This window comes from Chiloscyllium plagiosum, unplaced genomic scaffold (genome assembly GCF_037043375.1).
Source record: "Chiloscyllium plagiosum isolate Xiang-an unplaced genomic scaffold, Cpla_swu_hap1 HiC_scaffold_45, whole genome shotgun sequence".
Lineage (NCBI taxonomy): Eukaryota > Metazoa > Chordata > Chondrichthyes > Orectolobiformes > Hemiscylliidae > Chiloscyllium > Chiloscyllium plagiosum.
In genome coordinates this window covers 38,647,187-38,671,232 of record NW_028270183.1, presented here as the reverse complement: position 1 = coordinate 38,671,232, position 24,046 = coordinate 38,647,187, and the positions used below count along the sequence as shown (strand labels likewise).

At 41.0% G+C, this 24,046-nt stretch overlaps 1 protein-coding gene across 6 annotated transcripts in view; it reads right to left on the bottom strand.

The window, feature by feature from the left end:
* LOC122552150 (pre-B-cell leukemia transcription factor 1-like) overlaps nt 1–24,046 on the bottom strand; it is a 621,501-nt gene that overhangs the window by 394,028 nt on the left and 203,427 nt on the right. Inside the window, exon 1 of one of the 6 annotated variants that reach the window (XM_087983512.1) lies at nt 5,664–5,780. The exons of the other annotated variants lie outside the window; for them this stretch is intronic. The gene's annotated coding sequence lies outside the window, so the exon portion shown is untranslated. Of the gene's footprint in view, nt 1–5,663; nt 5,781–24,046 lie in introns of those variants that run through there. 6 annotated transcript variants of the gene reach the window in all.

Genomic DNA, 24,046 nt, shown 5'->3' with positions numbered 1-24,046 from the left:
ATTTTAACAGGACTAAACAGGGTAGATGCAGGGAGGATGATTCCAATAGTGGGTGTGTCCAGAACCAGGAGTCACAGTCTGAGGATTCAGGGTAGACCATTTAGGACGGAGATGAAGAGACATTTTTTCACCTAAAGAATGGTAAGCTTCTGGAATTCATTACCACAGTAGTTGATGCCAAAATATTGAATGTATTCATTAGGCTATTGAGTTGGAACATCAGTCATGACGATGATGAATGGTAGAGGTTGCTCAACGGGCCGAATGGCCTCCTCCTGCTCCTATCTTCTATGTTTCTATATTTACTAACTGCTTGCCTGCCTGAAGGAGACATTCAGGTGGCAATACCCTCTGCAAGATACACAGCACAGAACACAGCTCTCTTAAAGGCACAATATCACAAGATGCATAAGGACAAAAAGATAACAAGGGAAAGAATAGAGCCCATTAAGTATCGCAGTGGCAATTTGTGGTGGAACCAGAGGAACTAGGTAGTGTTCTAAATGAATACTTTGTGTCAGTGTTCACTAGTGAGAGGAATGATAGGGGCATCGAAGTCAGGGAGAAGTCCTGTGCTACAATTAAAGAAATTACCAAAAATGAAGAGGAGATCTGGCAGGCTTAATCAAACATCCTGTACCAAATGAAATGCATCCCGGGTTGTTGAGTGAGGCAAAGCAGGAAATAGTAAGGGCACTTGCAAACATTTCAATTCCTCTCTGGCTAACAGGAGAGGGGCCAGAGGACTCGAGAACAGTTAATGTGATACCAATTATTCAAGAACATTCAAAGGACAAACCAGAAAACTACAGGTCAGTTCATCTAACCTAGGTGGAGGGGAAATTATTGGAAGCAATTCAAAACAGAATTAATCTGGATTTATAGAGGCAGGTATTAATCAAGAACAATCAGCATGGTTTTGTCTGACCAACTTGACTGAATTTTTCAAGAGGTGACTAGATGTATCGCTCAGGGCAATACTTTAGACACTTCACTTGGACTTCAGCAAGGCTTTTGATAAAGTCTTGCATGGCACACAAATAGCAAAGATAAGAGTCCTTGGGATTGATGGGAATATAGCAAATTGGAGCTATAATTGGCTCACTGTCAGGAAGCAAAAGAGTGATGGTTGAGGTGTGTTTTTCCAACTGGAAGCCTGTGTCCATTGGAGCCCCACAGAAGTCAATGTTGAGGCACTTGCTAATTGTGCTTTACATAAACAATTTAGACTAGAGTATAGAAAGGTAAGCTTTCCTGCTCCCCACATGCTACCTGACCAGCTATACTTTTCTAGCACCATACTTTTTGATTCTGATCAGTAAGCTTGCAGATTATACAAAAACTTGTGGGGTGGTAAATAGTAAAAAGGATAGTCTTTGATTTCTTTTAGATCTTTAAACATGTGAAAAAGAGGAGAAAAATCAAATTTAACAAATGCCCACCAAAAAATGAATCTGGGCAGAGGGATATGGGGAACAAAGGAAATGGTATTGGAGTTAAACAGATATTCTGCTCATTACCTACAGTGGAAAATAATATGAACAAACCATTAATACTGAAGAGGAAATTAGTACTATCACCAACACCAGAGTAGTAGTATTAGACAAATTAATGGGGCTAAAGACAGATGGGTCCTCATGACTTCCACTCTAGGATCCTAAAAGAAATACTACAGAGATAGTGGATGCATTGGTTATAATTTTCCAAAGATCCCTGGATACTAGAGAAGTATCAGAGGACTGGAGAACTACCAATGTCCCTATTCAACATCCCTATTCAAAGAGGGAGAGAGGCAAAAAGCGGGTAACTATAGACTGATTAGCTTAACATCTATTTTGGGAAAATATTGAAATCAATTATTAAATAAGCAATAGCAGAACATTTGGAAAGTCATAATTTAATCAAGCGGAGTCAGCATGACTTTATGAAAGACAAATCACATCTGACTAATTTATTAGGGTTTTTAGTTGATATATTGTACTTGGACATCCAGAAGGCATTCAAAAAGATACCTCACAAAAGGTTAAGTCATAAGGTCATAAGGTAAGAGCCCACAGTGTTGGATATAGTATATTAACATAGATAGAGAATTAGTTAATGGGCAGGAAACAGTGTGTGTGGGGGAAAAGCGGAACTTTTTCGGATTGGCGACTTGTGACAAGTAGTATTACATAGCGACAATGCTAGGATCACAACTATTTACAATATATATGAATGAGTTGCAGGAAGAAAGCAAATGAACTGTAGCAAAATTTCCAAGTGACACAAAAATAGATGGAAAGACAGATTTTAAACTGTTTGTAACCCTCTCACAAAGTGATATTGATAGAGTAAGTAAGTGGACAAAGAACTTGGCAAATGGAGTATAATGTGAGAAAAGTGAAGTTAATTTTGGAAAGAACAACAGAAGAACATAAAGCTGCAACACAAAGGGATTTTGGGTACCTGTGCATGAAACACAGAAAGCTAGCACACAGAAGCAGCAGGTAATCAAGAAGGCTAATGGACTGTTGGCCATTATTTCAAAGGGGTTGGAGTAGAAGAGTGGGGAAGTTTTACTGCAACTGTACAAGGCACTAGTGGGACTACATCTGGAGTACTTCTGGAACAGTTTTAAGGAAACACATTTAAGGAAAGAAATCATTTCATTGAAGGCAGTTCAGAGAAAGTTCACTAGGATGATTCCTGATGTGGAGGAATTGTCTTAGGGTAGTAGGGTGGACAGGGAGAGCCTTTTTCCAAGAATGGTGACGGTGAGCACGAGGGGGCATAGCTTTAAATTGAGTGGTGATAGATATAGGAGAGATGTCAGAGATAGTTTCTTTACTCAGAGAGTAGTAAGGGTATGGAATACTTTGCCTGCAACGATAGTAGATTCGCCAACTTTGAGTACATTTAAGTCGTTATTGAACAAGCATATGGACGTACATGGAATAATGTAGGTTAGATGAGCTTCAGATTGGTATGACAGGTCGGCGCAACATCGAGGGCCGAAGGGCCTGTAATGTTCTATGTATATGATTAAAGGTTAAACAGGTCAGTACTCTACTTATTGGAGTTTAGAAGAAAATGGTCATTGAAACATATAGGATTCTTAAGGAGCTTGACAGTGTAAATGCTGAGAGGATGTTTCCCCTCATTGGAGAGTCTAGAACCAGAGGCAATAGTCTCAGAATTAAGGGATGCTAATTTAAACTGAGATGAGGAGAAATGTCTTCTCTGAGGGTTGAGTGACTTTGGAACTCCTTGCCACAGAGAGCTGTGGGGGCAGAGTCCTTGTGTATATTTAAGATTGAGGTAGATAGGTTCTTGATCAGTAGGTAAATCTAGGGTCATGAGGAAAAGGCAGGAATGTGCACATGAGGAGTGACGAATCAGACTTCATCCCATTGAGTGGCAGAGCAGGGTCACGGGGATGAATTGCCTATTCCTATTTCTTATGGTCTAATTACAGGAAAATGTAGACAGGATGATTAGATGGGCTGATCAGTGGCAAATGGAATTTAATCTGGATAAGTGTGAGGTGATGCATTTGGGCAGGACAAACACGGCAAGGGAATATATGATAAACAATAGGACCCCAGGAAGCACCAAGAATCAGAGGGTCCTTGGTGTGCATATATACTGTTCCTTAAGGTATCAGGACAGGTGGATAAAGTGGTTAAGAAGGTAAATGGGATACAGGAAGGCATAATTGTCTTAATTAGCCAGGGCATTGAATTGATGATCAGGAATGCTATGTAGAACTGTAAAAAACATTGGTTAGGCTGCAGCTAGAAGACTGTGCCATTCTGGAATCCAGATTATAGGAGGGTTGTAGTAACAATGGAGAGGGTGCAGAGAAGGTTCACCCAAGGTGGAATATTTCAATGATGATGAGAGATTGGACAGTTGTTTTCCTTAGAACAGAGGAGATTGAGAGGGGATATGACTGAGATGTATAAAATTATGAGGGGCATAGATAGGGGAGACAGGAAGAAACATTTCCCCAAGGTATCAATGATCAGGGAGGACATAGATTTAAGCTAACATATAGGAAGGTTGAGAGGAGATGGGAGGAAAAATGTTTTCACACACAGGGTGGCGGGAATCTGGAATTCACTGCTTGTAAAGATAGTAGAGACAGAAACCCTCACAATGTTAAAGAAGTATTTAGATGTGCACTTGTGATGATGCCAAAGCATACAAGGCTACGAGCTAATTGCTGGAAAATGGGGTCAGAATAATTTGACTGGTACCGACACAATGAGCTAAGTGGCATTTTTCTTTGCTGTAGACCTCTATGCCTCTATGACTAAAGACAGAAAATTTTGGACAAAGTAGGACAATTTGGACAACATGCAGTGGTAACCGAGAGGAGTCAATACAATGCATCAGACATATTTCATTCATGTTAAATCAGCAAACAAAATCTATAAACAATTTATTTCACTTTTGGCTTGACAATACAGCCAATGAATCATAAAAATCACTAGGTTTCAAATTTAAGCAGGGTTTTGTTGGCTTAATTTGTCCTGCTGGTGATAATAAAGTTTATACTGGTGCTCCTCTCTCTTGCATAGCTAATGTAGTGTTTAAATTGCCTCTGCCATAGCAATATTTTAAAACTGGCATAAAATGACTCTCACTAAAATATTCTGAATGAAATTAAAAATGTCTTTACAAGAAAAAACTGCATAACCAGTCTTCGATCAACACGTTTATCCAGTGACTGGCTGAATCACTCTTTTCCCTGACACTGTAACCTTTCTTGCCTTTCTCTGCTCTGTGGCTATAACTATGATTAAGACAAATGATTGGTCACTACATTACATCTTGTCATTTTTGCAGTTCACTTAATGAGAACAGTTTTCATACAAATAAAACTCTCAATTTACCATCAGAATTGTTTTGAGGTTGCTAATATCAACAACTTTGCTTATTACAATTTGCCTTCGAAATAATGTTAAATACGAGTACTAGAATCAGTTCATACACTGCAGTGCATTAACGCAGTATCAGCTCAGCTCTATTGTGTGGATCAGACGTAAATATCACAGTTGAAATAACATCATAGCATGGCACATAGGCATAGCAGACCTGATACAATCTGTACCATAGCTGAGGTTGACTTGTTTCCTATTCCAATAAAAAGTATTCATCCTAAAAAGCACCAATTAACAATTGAAGTTGCCAAAGGCAGCAGAGTTGAAAGAAATAATATCCATCAGTCATTATGACTGCATTCTTCCAATGTCAGAACTCAGCCTTCGTGGATTTCTTGAGGTTGTTCTTTTGACTTTCCTGTGTTTTTTCCATAAATGTCCTACAGAAAATCACTGTTGAAAACATCACTCTCTTCCTCCACTAACCAACCAGATGACACCATCATTCATGCTCTTACTGGATGCCAATTACATTAAAACAAATGTAGCACTCACTTAACATAATTTCCGTTGGAGGACTTAAAAACTGTGCAATTCCTACCTAGCACCACCTTCCAAATTCTCAATCATCGAAAGCATTTCAAATGACAATTTACCCTTTCTTGGAATCCAACACAAACATCCAGCCAATTCTGTTGCATGTAAGTTATAAACTTTGTTTTAAATATTTTGCTGATTCATAGCCACAATTACATGTTAGAATTGAAGCCATGAAAATGTCTTCTAATTTGTACTTACATTTAGTTTTGTGCTAAACTGAGCATGTAGAGGAATGAGTGGCACGGTAGCTCAATGATTAGCACCGCTGCCCCGCTGTGCCAGAGACCCAAGTTCAATTGAAGCCTCAGGTGACTGTGAGAAGTTCGCACGTTCTCCCTGTGTCTGTGTGCGTTTCCTCCGGGTGCTCCGGTTTCTTCCCTTGGTCCAAAGATATACAGGTTAGGTGAATTGGCCATGCTAAATTGTCCCATAGTGTCTAGGAATGTGTAGGCTAGGTGCATTAGTTAGGGGAATGGGTCTGGGTGGGATACTCTTCAAAGGATTGGTGTGGACTTGTTGGGCCGAAAGGCCTGTTTCTACACTTTAGGGATTCTATGTTTATTCAAACTCCAAGTCACAGCCCGTTACAGCATTAGAGAAATTCTCCCAAAAACAAAGTAAATTGTTTAGATACACTCTTTACACACTTTATTATAAACATTAACAGTCTAAGATACATTGTTATTTCAAACTTGAGAAACAAATCAATACCTAAGGTTTTAAAATAAATATTTGTTTAGTTCCATTATTCTTGCATTTCTAGACCACTGATTGTATTTTTAGGTGGTGAACCTGAATGATTAATTCTACTGATTTTTCCAAAACAGTGGAATGAGAAGGGGTAGCTCAGAGTTTGTACCAGAAGCTGAACAAAATATGCAAGCAGTTTTTTATTCAGTGAAATGTAAAGTTCAGTAAACCTGAAGGAATAATAGGTAATGCTTGCAAATCATGTAGGGCATTAAAGTTGAATGAGGCACAAGAGTCTTTGTAGACTTGATGCCCTAATGTAAAATCAGTGAATATGAGTACAGACAAAACAATTGAAAAGAAATCAAAGGAAGTCATGATTAAATTTTACAATGATCTAATTAGTTTGGAAAACTGGTCAATGAGACATGAGCAATATTTTCAACGAATGCTGAATGAACCATTGGGCTGACCTTAGTTTTACAGGTTTCATATAATAGAAAACATTGAAGAAAATTGGTCTTTTCAGTTTCATAGGCGATGTATACAAGACAGTTGAAACTTTATTGCTGGAACAGCACAGCAGGTCAGGCAGCATCCAGGGAACAGGAGATTCGACGTTTCGGGCACAGGCCCTTCTTCAGGAATCCTGAAGAAGGGCCTGTGCCCGAAACGTCGAATCTCCTGTTCCCTGGATGCTGCCTGACCTGCTGTGCTGTTCCAGCAATAAAGTTTCAACTTTGATCTCCAGCATCTGCAGACCTCACTTTCTCCTCAAAGATGTATACAAGACAGTCAATGTTTAAAAAAAATTCATAATAATATTTTAAATAGTGAAAATCACTGAGAATCCTGACTGGTAGTTATCAAAGGAATCTCTTTAATAGCATTGCCCAAAAAGGAAGGTTTAATGGATTTTATTAAAGATTTTCTTGGGAGAAAAGGAGAAAGCTGATTTCCCACAAAAATCTTCTGGGCCACAGTTTACCCTTTCCATGAACTCACTTACACCCTAGCCAGAATTATCTGCCAGCTTTATGCAATCCATGTACCCTGCAAAGGATCATTAGTTTAATGCTTGAAGAGAACTGAGGAGAAAGTGAGGTCTGCAGATGCTGGAGATCAAAGTTGAAACTTTATTGCTGGAACAGCACAGCAGGTCAGGCAGCATCCAGGGAACAGGAGATTCGACGTTTCGGGCACAGGCCCTTCTTCAGGAATCCTGAAGAAGGGCCTGTGCCCGAAACGTCGAATCTCCTGTTCCCTGGATGCTGCCTGACCTGCTGTGCTGTTCCAGCAATAAAGTTTCAACCTTGAAGAGAACTGGACACACTGCCTGCAGCAGACGGCCAATGTATGCATGCAACTCACTAGGAAAATGATAATAAGAGCATATACTAAAAGTGGATCATATTCTCTCCCCAATTCTTGGATTTGGCTGTCACAGGTACATTGTGATATCATACCCATTCATCTCCAAAAGTAAAATATTCCTGCAAATGAATTTGTTAAGTACTACTGAACATAATGAATCATTTTGAAAGTATACTTTGTATAGCTACTAGTTATTAAAGAGCATGGTACATTTAATTAAAAGATCTGGCTTCACAAGGACTGATTATTTTTATTAATCAATCATCTAGTGCATATTTTAACCACAATAATCACAATACCTCTCTGTACTTGAGTGCTATGGTTGTGCACCCTTCAGATGGAAGGTTTTTACAAAAGCATCATTGTTAGGAATATTTACTTTCCTTTACTAACTGGATGTGGGTATTGCTGGCTTTGCCAGCATTTATTGTCCATCTCGATTTGCCGAGAGGGAAGTTAAAGGTCACATAAAAGCCAGACCAGGGTAAGATTTATTTCCCTAAAGGACGTGTGAAAACTGGATAGATTTTTATGACAATCAACAATGATTAGGCACTAGGCAAGCTTTTAATTTCAGACTTCACTTAATTCAGATTTCATTATCACCCCTCGTGGGATTCAAACCTATGACTCCACAACAGTAGTCTGGGGTTCTACATTACTAGTCCAGTGACATAATCACTACACCTCCAACTCTCCATTATGGACTATGAGAAACTGGAATGTGGAACTGTCAGACAATTTTAGGTTGAACAGGCTATACTGTGTGATTTCTTGGTACAAGAAGTCAACAGATCAAAAAGAACTCTGGATTATATTCTATTTACTATAAAATCATTTTCTGAAGTATCCAATAAAGATTTTATAATACTTAATTGCTGGACATACAGACTTGGAAAAATCCTAGCATCTGTGTTGGTCATTGCATAACAACAGCCTATGGATTGAAGTTGCTAAGTGTTTCCATAGATTTACATGTGGATAGTTGGAAAAACTTGCAGGGAAAAGCAGAGCACTCGCTGTCATTAAGAGACAAATAAAAATCATCTGAAAGATCTCAAAATGAAGTATTTGTGAAACTTGATAGTTTCAAACATCAAGGTTCCTAAAAGTTTCCGTTCCAAATCTAGAGTCTGAGCTGAAGATCTTCGGGCACTACACAAGTGTCAGCTTTTTGATATCGTTGACAGGAAATCGAAGAAACTATGAGAAGTCAACCCATTTTATCTTTTGAATACTTAGGCTTAACCCATCAGCGTGTTGTTGCTTTCTTGTCTATTTTTCTCATCCAAAATATCTCTGATGAACTGTGTTGTTCTATCTATCAGTGTATGAACGTGAACTTGAAATTAAAATGATATCATAATTCTGAATAGTAGCTTAGTTGTTAACTATCTTTGCCACTTGCTTAAAGAATAAATTTTACTTATACAGAATTAGTTACTTTGAGTTCAAAGGAACCTGATTAGCAGCATAGAATAGAGACAAATTGACCATTTTGGTGATTCAAAAAAACATTGGAGTGGAGCTTTGACACTCCTTCCAGAATTTAACACTATTGTTCATCATCTTCTGAATTAGAGTTCTCCTACCAAATTAGTTACACAACATACTAAATCTATTCTGTAGCACAAAACTTAAAAGGACAATAATAATAATCTCAGAATACTTACAGTGCTACTGACAAGTTAAGGAGTAGCAAATTAGCATTTAGTAAGTGTTTGGAAAGTAATGTAGAAGGGAAGGTTTCAGATTTCGAAGAAATTCGACAAGTTCTAGGGCAAGGCAAAGATCTGCAATAGCTTTGCACCTGAATCAGGCAATATCAAAATCCTTAAAGGGAAAGAATTTAAGGGATTTAAGTTTATCAGACTGCTTTTTGGGATCATACTGCAGGCATATGAACAGAAATACTCACTTGAGTTTAGAAGAATGAGAGAGGATCTCATAGAAACCTATAAAATTCTAACTGGACTAGACATAGTGAAAGCAGGAAGGACCTCCTGATGACTGGGAATTCCAGAACTATGGGTCACAGTCAAGGGAAACAGGGATTTAGGACTGAGGAAAGGAGAAATTTCTTTACCCAGAGACTGGTGAGCCTGTGGAAGTCTCTACTTACAGAAAGCAGTTGAAGCCAAGGCATTTACTGTTTTCAAGGAGTTAGATATATTTCTTAGGCCTTTGGTAGGGTATAGGGAGAAACCAAGAACAGGTTTGAATGATCAGTCATGGCCAAACTGAGTGGTGAAGCAGACTCAAATGGATGCATGGTCTATTCTTGTGCCTGTTTTCCACGTTTCTACATTTCTAAACCAATAAAATAAGGTAAGTAGAAAATAAAGCACAGTTAGGATGAAGGAGGTAGGAAAAATATTATAGTATGGAGCAGGGACTGGTAAATTGTGTTCTGCAGAAATCTGCTACAGCATTCAATTATATAGAGTGATTATATGACCACAGTGCAGAACACGTCAAGATAGAAACAGCAGGAAGATGTATGGCAAATGGATATGCCTAATTTCTACACATGCTCCAGCTTGTCAGACAAGGAGGAAGTAGTCAAGCAAGGGAACCCTGGTTTACGAAAGAAGTTGAATCTCTTGTCAAGAGGAAGAAGGAGGCTTATGTAAAAATGAGATGTGAAGGCTCATTAGGGCACTTGAGTGTTACAAATGAGCCAGGAACAAACAGAGCTAAAGAGAGAGCTTAGAAAAAGCCAGGAGGGGACATGAGAAGTCTTTGGCAAGTACAATCAAGGAAAAGCTTAAAGCTTTCTATAGCTATGTCAGGAATAAAAGAATGTCTCAAGTAAGATGAGGGCCTGTTAAGGACAGTAGTGGCAAGTTGTATGTGGAGTCTGAAGAGATAGGAGAGGCACTAAATCATTTTTATTGTCAGTATTCACACAAGAAAAAGACAATTTTGTCGAGGAGAAATACAGGCTATTAGACTAGAAGAGATTAAGGTTCAAAAGGAGAAGATGTTAGCAATTCTGGAAAGTGTGAAAATAGATAAGTCCCCTGGTCCAGATGGGATTTATCCTAGGATTCTCAGGGAAGCTAGTGAGGAGATTGCAGAGCCAATTAGCTTTGATCTTTGTGTCATCATTGTCTACAGGAATAGTGCCAGGAGACTGGAGGATAGCAAGTGGTTTCCCATTGTTCAAGAAGGGGAGTAGAGACAACCCCGGTAATTATAGATCAGTGAGCCTTACTTCACATCGGGCTAAAATGTTGGAAAGGAGTATAAGTTAGGATTTATAATCATCTAGAAAGGAATAATTTGATTAGGGATAGTCAAAACAGTTTTGTGAAGTGTATGTTGTGCCTCACAAACCTTATTGAGTTCTTTGAGAAGGTGACCAAACAGGTGGATGAGGGTAAAGCGGTTGGTGTGGTGTATATGGATTTCAGTAAATTGTTTGATAAGGTTTCCTACGATAGGCTACTGAACAAAATACGGAAGCATCGGATTGTGAGTGATTTTGCGGTTTGGATCAGACGTTGGCTAGCTGAGAGAATACAGAGGTGGTGGTTGATGGGAAATGTTCATCCGGGAGTTCAATTGCTAATGGAGTACCACAAAGATGGAGCCACTGCTGTTTATCATTTTTATCAATGATCTGGATGAAGGTGTAGAAGGATTGGTTAGTAAATTTGCAGAAGACACTAAAGTCGGTGGAGTTATGGACAGTACGGAAGGATGTTGCGGGTTACACCGGGTCATAGGTAAGCTGCAGAGATTAGATTAGATTAGATTAGATTACAGTGTGGAAACAGGCCCTTCGGCCCAACAAGTCCACACCGACCCGCCGAAGCGAAACCCACCCATACCCCTACATTTACCCCTTGCCTAACACTACGGGCAATTTAGTATGGCCAATTCACCTAACCTGCACATCTTTGGACTGTGGGAGGAAACCGGAGCACCCGGAGGAAACCCACGCAGACACGGGGAGAACGTGCAAACTCCACACAGTCAGTCGCCTGAGTCGGGAATTGAACCCGGGTCTCTGGCGCTGCGAGGCAGCAGTGCTAACCACTGTGCCACCGTGCCGCCCCAAAGCTGGGCTGAGAGGTGGCAAATAGTGTTTAATGCAGAAAAGTGTGAGGTGATTCACTTTGGAAGGAGCCACAGGAAGGCAGAGTACTGGGCTAATGGTAAGATTCTTGGCAGTATGGATGAGTGGAGAGATCTTGGTGTCCATGTACATAGAACCCTGAAGGTTGATAGGGTTGTTAAGAAGGCATATAGTGTGTTAGCGTTTATTGGTAGAGGGACTGAGTTTCGGAGCCATGAGGCCATGTTGCAGTTGAACAAAACTCTGCTGCAGTCTCACTTAGAGTATTACGTACAGTTCTGACTGTCGCATTATAGGAAGGATGTGGAAGCATTGGAAAAGGTGTAGAGGAGATTTACCAGCATGTTGCCTGGTATGGAAGGAAGGTCTTATGAGGAAAGGCTGAGGGGCTTGAAGCTGTTTTCGTTAAAGAGGTGACTTAATAGATACATACAAGGTGATCAGAGGATTAAATAGGGTGGACAGTGAGAGTCTTTTTCCTTGGATGGTGATGGCTAGCATGAGGGGATATAGCTTTAATTTTAGGGGTGATAGAAATAGGACTGATGTCAGAGGTAGGTTCTTTACTCAGAGAGTAGAAATGGTGTGCAATGCCCTGCCTGCAACATAGAAGACTCGCCAACCTTAAGGGCATTTAAATGATCATTGGATAAATATATAGATGATAATGGAATAGTGTAGGTTACACAGGCTTCAGATTGGTATCACAGATTGGCGCAGCATCGAAGGCCAAAGGGCCTCTACTGCGCTGTATAGTTGTATGTTCTTACACTGTTTATGAAATCGTGGGGGGGCATGGATCGGATAAATAGACAAGGTCTTTTCCCTGGGGTGGGGGATTCCAGAACTAGAGGGCATAGGCTTAGGGTGAGAGGGGAAAAGAAAAAAAAAGGGGCCTAAGAGGGCAACTTTTTCAAACAGCGGTTGGTATATCTACAGAATGAGCTGTCAGAGGAAATGGTGGAGAATGGCACAATTACAGCATTTAAAAGGCATCTGGATGGGTAAATGAATAGGAAGTGTTTAGAGGGATATGGGCCAAGTGCTGGCAAATGGGACAAGATTAGATTAGGTTAGGTTATCTGATCGGCATGGACAAGTTGGACCAAAGGGTCTATTTTCGTGTTGTACATCTCTGCGACTCTATGACTCTAAAATTGCCCAAAAGTCTTAAAAGGAATGAAACCGGATGTACTACCTGACATCAAATAAGGCACCAGATAAGGCAATTGCAAAGCCGTATGGACCCTGCAAAGTCCTTCTTCCTAACATCTGGCGGGATAGTGCCAAAACTCCACTTGACAGACTAGTCAAGTAACATAAATATATTCACAGAATCATACCTTGAAGACAAAGGTTCAAATACCACTATCGCCACCCCTGAAGTGGTGGTACAGCAATAAACAGTCGGGAGGGTGTTTCCATGGGAGTACTCAACACAGAGATCTCATGGTATCAGGTCAACTATGGGCAAGGAAACCTGCTGCTGAATATCATGTACTGAATCCTCTCCCCACTCCCTCAAATGATGAATCAGTGCTCCTCCATGTTGACCACATTTAGAGAAGGCATTAAGGTGGCATGGGTACAGAATGTAGTCTGGGTGGGGTAACTACAAAGTCCTCCACCAAAAATGGGTCAGTAGGAACACTACTGATCAAATTGGTCAAGTCCTAACAGCCATGACTGTTATACTGGAACTACAGCGTGAGGGAACCAACAAGAAGAAAAAGCATACTTGACCTCATCCTCACGCCACAGATGCATCTGTCCATGATAGTATTGGCAAGCGTGGCCACCACACAGTTCTTGTGTTGGTCTTCATATTGAGAATACCTACACTATGTGGCACTATCATCGTGCTCTGAACAGATCTATCAACTCAAGACTAGGCATCCATGAGGCACTGTGGACCATCAGCAGCAGCAGAATTGTGTTCCAACGCAATCTGCAACCTCATGGCCTGGAATATCTTCCATTCTACGATTACCAACAAATCAAGAGATCAAACCTGGTTCCATGGAGAGTGGCGAAGGGCATACCAAGAACAGCACCAGGCATACCTAAAAATGAGGTGTCAACTGGTTAAGATGCAAAACAGGATTATCTGCATGCTAAACTACAAAGCCAGCAAGTGATTGGTCAAGCAAGCAACTCCGCAAACAGATCTCAGCTCTGCAGTGCTGCCACTGGTTGTGGATAATTAAACAACTGATTGGAGGAGGTGACTCCACAGATATCCCAGTCTTCAATAATGGAGAATCACAACATATAAGTGCCAAAGATAAAGCTGGATCATTTTTAACAATTTTCAGCCAGAACTGCTGAATGGATGATTTCAGAGGTATCCAGGTTCACAGCTGCCACACAGTAGTCACTTTGACTCAGTCCACATGATATCAAGAAATACCGTAAAGGCTAGGGGCACTGATAACTAATCACACCCCATAGCCGTGCTGCTGCTCCTGAACAGATACAACGTTGGCATTTTCCCCAGTGTGGAAAATTGCCCAGGTATATCCTGTACTCAAAAAGCAGGTCAAACCCAACCTGTCCACTCCATCAGTCTAGTCTTGATCATCAAAGAAGTGATAAGAGATGTCACCCGCAGTGCCATGAAGCAGCGCTTCACAAAGCTGTTACAGCACAGAAGAACACCTTTTAGCCTATCATGCCTGCACTGGTTTCCATTGCCTAATGCCAATCTCTTGCCTTTGCCCTATATCCCTGCAGACTATTCATATCCAAATAATCTTCCAGAGAACAGGAGATTAGCCAATGTTATTCTCTTGTACAAGAAAGGAAGCAGGCATAATCCAGGAAATTATAGGCTTGTGAACTTGACATCCACCATGGGGAAGCTCTTGGAGAAGATACAGAGAGACGAGATATATACACATTTGGAAGAAAATGGACTCGTTAGTGACAAGGGAAGGTTATGTCTCACCAACCTGAATTTTTTTGAAGAGTTGACAAGGATCATTGATGAGGGGGAGAGGTGCGGATGCAGTTCATACGGACTTCAGTAAGGCATTTGATAAAGTCTCACATGGCAGATTGGTACAAAAACTAAAATCATATGGGATTCAGAGTGGGCTGGCTATATAGATACAAAACTGGTTGGTCATAGAAGACATAGGGTAGCGGTGAAAGAATGTTTTTTTCAGAATGGAGACTGGTAACTAGTGGTGTTCCACAGGGATCAGTCTAAGGTCCTCTGTTGTTTGTAGTGTATATAAATGATCTGCAGGAAATTGTGGCTGGTCTGATTAGTAAGGCTGCAGAAGACACAAAGATTGGTGGAGTTGCTGACAGTGCCAATGATTATGAAAGAATACAAGAGGATATAGACAGATTGGTGATTTGGGCACAGAAATGGCAGATGGAGTTTAATCCAGATAAATATTCTCCCTGTGTTTGCGTGGGTTTCCTCCGGGTGCTCCGGTTTCCTCCCACAGTCCAAAGATGTGCAGGTCAGGTGAATTGGCCATGCATTAGGTGCATTAGTCAGAGGGAAAATGGGTCTGGGTGGGTGACTCTTCGGAGGATTGGTGTGAACTGGTTGGGCCGAAGGGCCTGTTTCACACTGTAGGGAATCTAATCTAATCTAATATGAGGTGAGGCATTTTGGAGGATCAGATTTAGGTGTGAATTATACTGTAAATGGCAGAACCCTTCGGAACATTAACATACAGCCGGATCTGGGCATGGAGGTCCATAGATCACTAAAAGCAACCTTGGCAACATAGGTGACCAAGGTGATTAAGAAGGCATATTGGCATGCTTGCCTTCATTGGCCAGGGCATGAAGTACAAAAGTTGACAAACCATGTTGCAGCTATATAAAACCCTTGTTAGACCGCATTTGGAATACAGGTCATTTGTTACAACTTGTGTTTTGTCAATGCAAAATCACTATAACAAAATTGATGAATTGGGGGCACTGCTTTTACAGCATGAACTTTTAAAACGTGTGTTGGTTGCAATGTGATTACAGCGCCAAATCTTGAAGCGCTGTTTCTAAAGCGTGATTGTTCTATAACGCAGGGTTGTACAAAAATGCAACCACCACATTATAGAAAAACTGTGCGCAATTTTGGTTGCCACACTACCAGAAGGACTGGAAGCCTTAGATAGAACACAGAGAAGGTTCACCAGGATGTTGCGTGGTCTCAAGGGTATTGGCTCTGAGAAGGTTAAAAAGACTAGGATTGCTTTCACTGGAAAGACAGCACCTGAGAGGAAACCTGATAGAGGTCTGCAAAATTATGAGAGGCATAGATAGGGTAGATAGAGGCTTTTCCCAGGGTTGAAGTTGCAATTACAAAGGGGTACAGGTTCAAGGTGAGAGGGGGAAAGTTTAAGGGAGATGTTTTTCAAGCAGAGAGTGGTAGAAACCAGGAACGCATTGCCAGAAGAGATGATGGAAGTAGGTGTGCTGGCGACATTTAAGAGGCATCTAGATGGCTACATGAATAGGGAGGGAGTAGAGGGATCCGGACCAAATAAGGGCAGGTTTCTTTTTTAGTTTAGTTAGGGCATATTAGAACAAAACAGAACAAAGAACAAGGGGAAGTATAGCATAGGAACAGGCTTGGAGGGCTGCAGGGCCTGTTCCAATGCTATACTTCTCCTTGTTCTTTGTTCTTTTTTGTTCTAATATGGAATAGATAAATTTTAGGCAGGATCTGACTTCTTTTTCTTAGTACAATGTCAATTGGAATTTGATAGTTGGATGATTAATATCTTCTTATAGATCACATATATAATAACTGGAATAAGAATGCAAAGACAGATTAGATTTTCTTAAAAACTCAATAACAATTAGCAGATTGGTATGAACAGAATGCTGTTTTAGCAGACTTCTACATGTGGTAAAATGATGCTGCATGAAGAGTCTATTAAGATTTTATTAACTTCTGTTCAAAACACCCACAGCTCCCCAGAGGTGAAGTTTAAAGAGGTGCTCTTCTAACCATATGCAGTTTAGTGCAGGCCTTGACCTTGATTGCCTAGAGTCCTGCACATCAAGCCCACACTTTAGCCTGGTTAATTGCAAGTTTCTAACAGAGATCAATATAAGCTCTGTACTAAAACATACAACATCGATCATCATATGTTGAAACAAACCAAAGTTTGCTGAATTGAACCTTCAGCAATGTTCTGGCCAGGGTTGCTATTTTAGAACATAGAACATAGAACAATACAGCACAGAAAAGGCCCTTCGGCCCACGATGTTGTGCCGAACATTTGTCCTAGCTTAAGCACCCATCCATGTACCTATCCAATTGCCACTTAAAGTTCGCCAATGATTCTGACTCTGCCACTCCCACAGGCAGCGCATTCCATGCCCCCACCACTCTCTGGGTAAAGAACCCACCCCTGACATCTCCCCTATACCTTCCACCCTTCATCTTAAATTTATGTCCCCTTGTAACACTCTGTTGTACCCGGGGAAAAAGTTTCTGATTGTCTACTCTATCTATTCCCCTGATCATCTTATACACCTCTATCAAGTCACCCCTCATCCTTCTCCGTTCCAATGAGAAAAGGCCTAGCATGCTCAACCTATCCTCGTACGACCTATTCTCCATTCCAAGCAACATCCTGGTAAATCTTCTCTGCACCCTCTCCAAAGCTTCCACATCTTTCCTAAAGTGAGGCGACCAGAACTGCACACAGTACTCCAAATGTGGCCTAACCAAAGTCCTGTACAGCTGTAACATCACTTCACGACTCTTGAATTCAATCCCTCTGCTAATGAACGCTAATACACCATAGGCCTTCTTACAAGCTCTATCCACCTGAACACAGACCCCAAGATTCCTCTGCTCCTCCACCTTACTAAGAACCCTACCATTAACCCTGTATTCCGCATTCTTATTTATCTTTCCAAAATGGACAACCTCACACTTGTCAGGGTTGAACTTCATCTGCCACTCCTCAGCCCAGCTCTGCATCATATCTAAGTCCCTTTGCAGTCGACAACAGCCCTCCTCACTATCCACAACTCCACCAATCTTCGTATCATCTGCAAATTTACTGACCCACCCTTCGACTCCCTCTTCCAAGTCATTAATAAAAATTACAAACAGCAGAGGACCCAGAACTGATCCCTGCGGAACTCCACTTGTAACTGGGCTCCAGGCTGAATATTTACCATCTACCACCACTCTCTGACTTCGACCGGTTAGCCAGTTTTCTATCCAACTGGCCAAATTTCCCTCTATCCCATGCCTCCTGACTTTCCGCATAAGCCTACCATGGGGAACCTTATCAAATGCCTTACTAAAATCCATGTATACTACATCCACTGCTCTACCCTCATCCACATGCTTGGTCACCTCCTCAAAGAATTCAATCAGACTTGTAAGGCAAGACCTACCCTTCACAAATCCGTGCTGGCTGTCCCTAATCAAGCAGTGTCTTTCCAGATGCTCATAAATACTATCCCTCAGTACCCTTTCCAGCAATTCCCACAGACACTGGAAGATCAATCCATACTAAATACAGGTCTTTCTGCTATAACGTGTGTTATACCACCATTCCTTCAGTGCTGGATCAAAATCCTGTAACTCCCTCCCTAATAGCATTGTGGGTCTACCTAAAGCAAATGTACTGCAGCAGTTCAAGAAGGCAACACACCACAAACTTCTCAAGGGCAGCATGGGACAGGCAATAAATGCTGGTCCTGACATACCATTAATACCAAAGGTAGCAGACAGAGAGTGGTGGTGGAGTTTTTCAGACTGGAGTCCTGTGACCAATAGAGTGCCACAAGGATCGGTGCTGGGTCCTCTACTTTTCGTCATTTACATAAATGATTTGGATGAGAGCATAAGAGGTACAGTTAGTAAGTTTGCAGATGACACCAAAATTGGAGGTGTAGTGAACAGCGAAGAGGGTTACCTCAGATTACAACAGGATCTGGACCAGATGGGCCAATGGGTTGAGAAGTGGCAGATGGAGTTTAATTCAGATAAATACGAGGTGCTGCATTTTGGGAAAGGAAATCTTAGCAGGACTTATACACTTAGTGGTAGGGTCCTAGGGAGTGTTGCTGAACAAAGAGACCTTGGAGTGCAGGTTCATAGCTCTTTGAAAGTGGAGTCGCAAGTAGATAGGTTAGTGAAGAAGGCGTTTGGTATGCTTTCCTTTATTGGTCAGAGTATTGAGTACAGGAGTTGGGAGGTCATGTTGCGGCTGTACAGGACACTGGTTAGGCCACTGTTGGAATATTGTGTGCAATTCTGGTCTCCTTCCTATCGGAAAGACGTTGTGAAACTTGAAAAGGTTCAGAAAAGATTTACAAGGATGTTGCCAGGGTTGGAGGATTTGAGCTACAGGGAGAGGCTGTACAAGCTGGGACTGTTTTCCCTGGAGCGTTGGAGGCTGAGGGGTGACCTTATAGAGGCTTACAAAATTATGAGGGGCATGGATAGGATAAATAGACAAAGACTTTTCCCTGGGGTCAGGGAGTCCAGAACTAGAGGGCATAGGTTTAGGGTGAGGGGGAAAGATATAAAAGAGACCTAAGGGGCAACTTTTTCATGCAGAGGGTGGTACGTGTATGGAATGAGCTGCCCGAGGAAGTGGTGGAGGCTGGTACAATTGCAACATTTAAGAGGCATTTGGATGGGTATATGAATAGGAAGGGTTTGGAGGTATATGGGCCAGGTGCTGGCAGGTGGGACTAGATTGGGTTGGGACATCTGGTCGGCATTGACAGGTTGGACCAAAGGGTCTGTTTCCATGCTGTACATCTCTATGACTCTAAATGGAGTTCAATGCAGCTAAATATGAGGTGATGCACTTTGGGAAGAATAACAGGAAGGCAGAGTACTGGGTCAATGGGAAGATTCTTGGTAGTGTGGATGTGCAGAGGGATCTTGGAGTACACAGATCCCTGAAAGTTGCCACCCAGGTTGATAGTGCTGTTAAGAAGGCATACGGTGTGTTAGGTTTCATTGGAAGAGGGAGTGAGTTCCGGAGCCACAATATCATGCTGCAAGTATACAAAATGTTAGTGCAGCCACACTTGGAATATTGTGTACAGTTCTGGTCGCCATATTTCGGGAAGGATGTGGAAGCATTGGAAAAGGTGCAGAGGAGATTTACCAGGATGTTGCCTGGTCTGGAGGAAAGCTCTTATGAGGAAAGGCTGAGAGACTTGGGTCTGTTCTCATTGGAAATATGGCGGCTAAGGGCGGAATTGATAGAGAAATACAAGATGATCAGAGGATTAGATAGGGTAGACAGTGAAAGTCTTTTTCTTAGGATGATGAAGTCAGCTTGTATGAGGGGGCATAACTACAAATTGAGGGGTGATAGTTTTAAGACAGATGTCAGAGGCAGGTACTTAGAGAGTGGTATGGGCACGGAATGCCCTACCTGCCAATGTAGTTAACTCAGCCACATTGGGGAGATTTAAACAAAACTTGGATAAGCACATGGATGATGGTGGGATAGTGTAGGGGGACGAGCTGAGAATAGTTCACAGGTCAGCGCAACATTGAGGACCAAAGGGCCCGTTCTGCGCTGTATTGTTCTATGTTCTAAGTTGTGCGATAGGGTGGAAGGCAGAACAGCTTAAATGACAACAGCTTTTTTGGTCCAAGTCAAAAGGAGTGGTAAGAGATTTTTCTAGAGAAGTGATAGGTCCTGAAAGCCACCCAAAAGAATAAAATTAATATGAGAAAAAGAGTAAAATAAAACAGACCAACAAAACAAAATGAAAGTGGATAATACCATCTAAATTTACAAAACTCAATGTATCATACAGAAGGTTATAAAATGCCTTACTGAAAGATGATTGAGGAGATTGTGAGAGGTGCGGTGTCAGCAGCGAAAAGTGGCCGAGCAGAGGCTGATAGCTAAGTTCCGTACCCATAGGGAGGGCCTCAACCGGGACCTTGGGTTCATGTCACACTACAGATGACCACCATTGCACTATACACACACACACACAGACACTCATACATACACACACAGGCACTCCTATACACACACATATGCACAGACACACATGTACACAGACACTCACACACACCCTTACAGACACTCCCACTCCCACACTCACACATACATCCTCCCAGAGACTTAGACCACTCTACACTCACACACACACATATACACTCTCTCTCACAGACACTCACAACCCCCCATCCCAGACACACACACACACCTACAGACACACGCACTCCCACATGCACCCCCTCACAGACTTAAGACACTCTACACACACACACACACACACACACACTCTCTCTCTCACTCACAATCCCCCATCCCAAACACACAGACAGACAGACAGACACACACACACAAAGACCGACATGCACACACATACATATACATTTGTTGGATGAATTTGGACTTGCAGAGTTACATTGTACTTTGCTCAAAAACTGCATGAATTCATGTAAAACTCTGTTATCTCACTTTTTAGTTTACAATCAGTTGAAACATTATGGCAAAGACAGAGAACACAGGGGGCTAACACCTTCAATATATTGTCTAGCTAACACCCATTGTTACAGTTAACCGGAGAATGCAACTTTTAAAAAAAAGGCTTTGTGATTTACACATGAAAGATGTGAAACTATCATAGTATTCTAACAGATGAAAGCCTCAACAAACAATTAAGGTATTATTCAATGTATAATTTCAGTTACATCACACTGTAAACTTTTGCTATAAATTCTGTGTCTGACAATTGTGCCCTCCACAACCACCTGACGAAGGAGCGGCGCTACGAAAACTAGTGTGCTTACAATTAAACCTGTTGGACTATAACCTGGTGTTGTGTGATTTTTAACTTACTGAAAGATGGCTACTGTTCCTCAAGCTTGCATTACGCTTCATCAGAAAGAAAGATCACAGTGGCCCAAGGTGGACAATTAAAATGAAGGCAACTGGAAGCTCAGGGTCATGCTTTCAAACTAAACTAGTGTTTGTTCTTCCGAATACAGACAACACCATTCTAGGAGCAGCAAATACAGTACTCTAAATATAACAAAATTTTGGGATGATTTTCAGAGACATTTCTGCAATAAAAAGATAATGTATAACTTCAAGTTTTCTTTAAAAACGGTGAGAAGAATAAGCCCACCCAGGCTTTCCACAATAAAATTATATCTTGTTCATCATGGCAAGCTCACATTAAACATATTTTGTGAATAGGCTCATAATTTCTCTCTTTTACAAATTATGAGTTTCAGTCAGCATTCAATTTGCAATCAATAATCTATTTCAAGGACTCAGTGAGAAATGCAGTAATGTCCAAACTGCAGCAAACCCTTAGTTTTCCTGAGGGACTTATGGTCCTGTGATAGCATGTCATAAGCATATCCAATAGGTTAATTAAAATAACTACAAATGGAGAGAGAGAAAAGAAAAAAATAGCTCCTAGGATCTTAGGCCTGTCTTGACTGGTCAGAATATAAAAGATAAATTAAATTTCATGCAACACAATGTAATGCTCCAACAATAAACACTACAGAAAACAATCATGATTAATAAAATCATCAGTGCACAACGGCACATAACATCAATACAACTAGAAGTTATTGATTAAAGACTTTCCAATGAAGAAAAATAATTTAAAAAATAAAAATGGTATGTGCAAAGGGATGCTTTCAGAGGATAAAAGATTTTGGATCAAAAGTCACAATTTATGCCAATGATGCAGATTTATATGGATCAAGAGGAATTTGGTACCTCGCAGAATCTTCTCATCTTGTTACAAAGGACAACTGTAACATGCGAAACAGATGCACCAACTGAGATCAACTGATCCATGACATCAGGGTTTGATCCTGAGGTCTTCCTACTTTTGGACTCAATACCACACTCGATAGTCCCATTGCTCAAATAAACAATTATGGGGAGATATTTTAGAAATGTACAGCAGAAACAATGACTAGAAGGGTTCACTTATCAGAGTAATAAGTAAGTTGCAAATTACTGTACAAAAGAGGTAGGCCACAAATATGCACAGTCAGTTATATTTACAGCTTGTAGTAACTCAATTTCTGTAAAGCTACGAGACTAATTAAGCTTTTTTGATGAAAGTCTGTTACTAAGCAACCACATAAGGATTATAGGGCACAGGGATGATTCTGTAACCCATGATGAAAAGAAAATCAACATCAAAAGTTCACATACATGTTTTGTAAAAATCTGATGCATTTTAAACGTTGGTGAGGTCAAAAGAACATTCATAACTAAACACTTTCCATTTATCTTGATGAAGAAAGATGGGATAATACATTAAGTTAGAATATAATTATCCACAATTTTTAATGGCACCATTGTCAAGACTCCTGTCCTTAACATTTATTTGTGAAGCACCCTGACCAAAAGTCTAACTGGATACCCACTGCACACCTGGTCACAAAAGCAGGTCAGAGAATAAATGTGGAATGGTTCACATCTTAAACCTCTCCATCACCTGCATGATTCAGCAAGGTTGGTACATAGATGGATGGACATTCAATAACACTGAAGAATTTCAAAATCAACCAGACAGATCAGTTTGTTTTGATCAGCTTGTGTCACATCAGGACATTAAGCTCCTGAGCTTGACACAATCTTGGTCCAAACAAAGAGCCAAACTCCAGAAGTAAGACAGAAGTGACAGGAAAACATTATTTGTCCAAGTGTGTCACCAAGGGTTCCTAACAAAACTGGAATCAATGAAAGTGGAGTCGAGAGTGTGGTACTGGAAAAGCACAGCAGGTCAGGCAGCATCCGAAAAGCAGAAGAATCGCCATTTTGGGCATAAACCCTTCATCAGGAATGAGGCTTATTCCTGATGAGAGGCTTATTCCTGATGAAAGGCTTATGCCCAAAATGTCAATTCTCCTGCTCCTCTGATGTTGCCTGACTCTCTGTGCTTTTCCAGCACCACACTCTCGATCTGATCTCCAGCATCTGCAGTCCTCACTTTCTACTCAATGAAATTGGAGTATGGAGTAATAATTAGTACAGAAGACGACAGTTGTGGTTATTGGAGGTCAGGCACCTCAGTTCCAGGTAACCACTGTAGGAATTCCTCTGGGTGATATTCTACGCCCAACTTGTTAGATACTGAAACAGACTATGTCCATATGCAACAAGATCTGGACAAACCAAGGCTTGCTAGTAAGTGGCAAGGTAGCATTTATGCCGAACAAATACCAGGCAATGTCTACCTCCAATAAGAGAAAATTCAATAGCATTACCATTATTTAATTCCCCACTATCAACATCCTGGTCAGTGACCAAAAAACCAAAATGGACCTGCGACGTAAATAAATACTGCAGATACAAAAGTAGGTCAGAGAACTGGAATTCTGTGAGCAACTTGTCTCCTGTCATCTAATGTGTGTCCACCACCCACAATGCACAAGTCAGGACTGTGATTTACCTGGATGAGTGCAATTCCAACTGCT